The sequence below is a fragment of the Lactuca saligna genome, chromosome 2, assembly GCF_052625555.1.
Source record: "Lactuca saligna cultivar CGN05327 chromosome 2, ASM5262555v1, whole genome shotgun sequence".
In the NCBI taxonomy this organism is placed as follows: domain Eukaryota; kingdom Viridiplantae; phylum Streptophyta; class Magnoliopsida; order Asterales; family Asteraceae; genus Lactuca; species Lactuca saligna.
Window position 1 is genome coordinate 38,990,225 of NC_136418.1, and position 3,456 is coordinate 38,993,680.

The window sequence follows — 3,456 nt, forward strand, 5'->3', positions numbered from 1 at the left end:
TACTTGCCATCTACTGGTGGAACTCGAGCATAAAGCGTACTGGGCTTTAAATACATTTAATTTTGAACCAAGTGAGTTGCGCACCAATTGGCTTTGGCAAATGAATACCATGGAGGAGTTGAGAAATAAGTCATACATCAAATCGTTGATCTGCAAGGATAAGACAAAAAGATAGCATGATGCAAGACTGAAAGGAAATAATGATTTGAAGCAGGTCAAAAAGTTCTCCTTTATAATTCAAGGTTGAAGCTTTTTCCTGGAAAATGCGCACACGATGGTTCAGGCCTTTCAAGATTAACCATGTGTATCCATATGGGTTTATTGAGCTATGGAACAAAGATCGGTCAAGCTTTAAGGTTAATGTGCATAGAATTAAGCATTATGAAGAAGGGATGCCAAGTGAAGAGAGGATTGAAGAAGGGATAGATTTGGAGGAAACGGATATAACGTAGAGCAGGAAGGAGTCCGGCTAAAGACTCCTCAAAAAGAAGGGCTTGCGGGAGGCAACCTGTCGTTTGAGTTTGCTTTCTATTCCTTTTTCTTTCTTTTCATTTTTATCCTTTATTTCCTTTATTTATTAGTGTTTTGTTAAGAAATTTTCAGTCTTAGTCTTCAAATATTGCTTGAGGACAAGAAAGGATTAAGTATGGGGTGTGGTAGAAGTTTTTTTGAAAAATTAATTTTTTTTTTGTTTTGAAACCCCAACTAGACGAGTATGAGCTGTCCACACATCGTGTTTGGGAGATTTTGCTTAGAAGCCTGTTTCAGCACGGTGAGTTTGGGTCCCCCAAATCGGTGTGTTTCCCCTTTTATTATTGAAAATGTAGGCATTTTTAAAATCAGTCAAAGAGGGGTTGGAACCCTAAAAGGGAAAAAGTCATTCGTTTTTCACCAGTCGCAGCCAGAACTCACTGGGTTTTCTCTCAAGAGCATCATTTGCTACTCCTTTCAGTTCTACTTTGATTTTCACACAAAAATGTAAGATTTTTGGCTCGTAAACATGTTAAAGTTAAGATTTTTATGAGTTGGGTGTTTAATTTGGGTGAAAAACCCGATTTTTGAACTTTGCATAAATTCTTAGGTTTCAATTTTGGTAAAATTAGGTTGTTTAAACTGTTTTTTCTTATGATTAAATGCGTATTACAGTATCCTAAACAAACCCCTGAACTTGTTTGATTTTGGTTTGGTTGTATGGGTTCCATTCAGAACAGTTTGCTCGAAGTGTTCATCAAACACATCGAGTTGTTCATATAACTCGACGAATTTGTTGTTCAGAATGCCAAAATTTCATAAAAAAAAAATACTTTCTAACTTCCTTTGGTATTTGTTTGCTCTTGTGGCGTTTATTTGTGCAGAAAAAAAAAAGATGAGTAGAGGTGGAAGAGGCCAACAAGTTCCGAGAGACCAAGCAGATTTTCCTTGCTACAATTTTCCACAAGTTGTTTTCAAAGGACAGTAACTGAATCGAAGAGCAAATTGGAGAAGTTAAAAATAAAAGAGTTCTATATTGCTAATGAAGTGAGTTGGAGTTGACTAGAGTGGATGGGATTAGTGGAAGCTATGAACCCATTCTTGACAAATGTTTTTAAGGCATGATGGGTTAAGGATAACTTACACTACTTGGAGGAGGCTATTTGAAATACAGTAGCTGGTTTACAAAGAGTTGTGCCTGGAGTTTTATGCCACTGTTTAGTTTTGGGGTGGTGATGTTCCCATTGATACACACAACTTTACATTTTATTTTGGAGGAGCATATATAGAGTGTAGTGTTACTGGGTAAGCAAGGACGATGGGTCTCTACAATAGGTCGGAGGCCATGACGGAAGCTTTTGGTACATTTCTGGAACATTGATATAGGGAGTTTCCTGATGGGTATAATGGAGCAAACTAGTGGACTACAAATGCAAATGGAGTTCATATTCCATTGGTAGCACAAGAAGGTGAAACCCGTTCACAAATCCACCGACTACTTCACCGATTCATTGCATCATCACACAAATATGACCTTGGAATTTATGATGAGACAAACGAAAATGCAACATCCTGATTCTCATCCTCCATATCTGTACATTCCATGTTTGGAGGATCTTAGGAGAGAGACGAAAGGAGGAGAAGAAGGAAGTGGAGCTAGAGGAGGAAAAGAAGATGACTAGTTATACTTTTCATTTTATTTGTGTTTGAGGGTTAGAGACAATTTGTATTTGTTTTGTGTGTTTTGGTTGTTATGATTTGTTTTTTTATTTGTAGTAAGTATGATAATTAAGGAACTATTACTGTAAAGGTTGTTTTTCCTTTTGTGATGATTTTTTTTTATCTTTGCAGAAATTAGGTTGAGAATAGATCGAATAGTTAAAGTGTGAGTGGATAAAGTGAGGGGTCAAATCGTTAACGAGAAGATTAGAAGACTTTGCGTGATATTTTTGAGTCCGATGATTATAATTGTTAAAAAGAGTCATGTTACTGAAGATGTAAAGAGGTATCTTGCATTAATACCCTCTTTGACTAAGAAATCGAAACTGAAGCGGAAAGAAGAAAAAAATCACGAGATGAACCATAAACTCGCCATGGTAAAAAACGAAACTCAGCAAGTTCCAGAACAAAAACGCGATTTTTGTCTAGATGGAATTCCAACACAAAGAGTTTTCGTACTACAACTCAGCATGTTTTAGCTTAGTCAATTTTTTTGAGTCATCAATTTCATCCTATTTAAGGCAGACATTGTCCATATTCCTGAAGTTCATTCTAAGGAATTTCGAAGAAGCTTTTTCTAGTAGTGTTAAGAGCTGTTAACCACACGAGACCTTTCACACCCAAGGCATGGATGAGTTGTTCCCATGTCAAAGTTAACTGAAGAAGGAGCTAGTGAGAAGAAATATCAACCTTGTCACTTCTATCCCAAGGGAGTTTGTTCCAATTATCTCCTTTTACTTTTATGTGCTTTAATTTTGCATAACATGCAATGGGGACATTGCATGAATTAATTGTTGGGTAAAGGGTTGATTACATTAGTTAAATTAGAATCCCAGGCATAAAACTAAATTTTTTTGCATAAAAGTTGATATGGTTAATTCAGAAAATTATGGTAAAGCAATTAGGATTTCATGCTAGTATTGTGTTTGATGATTCTTTGAGAACCTAAATGTTTAGTTGAGCCAATATACGTGATAATGCATTTGTGGCCTCCTTTATTCTAGTGAAATCATGATGCAACAACATCACCCTGTTTAGTTTGAGGGACGCAACATGTTTAGCATTGTGTACTTGAAATGTATCCAAGAAAGCTTAAGTAGTCATTGCACATAAGACTAATTCCTTTAATCAATAAAGGATGAAGTTAAAACCCATTGTGTAAGCATATGTTTTTCTATGGGTTTAGTTTTAAGTGAAAAAAGTAAGTATGTTAAAAACACAATAAAAAAAATTAGAAAGAAAGAGAAAAAAAGAGTGTTGAAATGT

At 35.7% G+C, this 3,456-nt stretch overlaps 1 long non-coding RNA gene across 1 annotated transcript; it reads left to right on the forward strand.

Annotated features, from left to right (window-relative positions):
- Nucleotides 1-736: 736 nt before the first annotated feature.
- On the forward strand, nt 737-2,303 carry LOC145030878 (uncharacterized). Its single transcript, XR_013676728.1, has 2 exons — nt 737-978; nt 1,356-2,303. It is a non-coding gene; the product is annotated as an uncharacterized LOC145030878 (long non-coding RNA).
- The last annotated feature ends 1,153 nt before the right edge of the window (nt 2,304-3,456 follow it).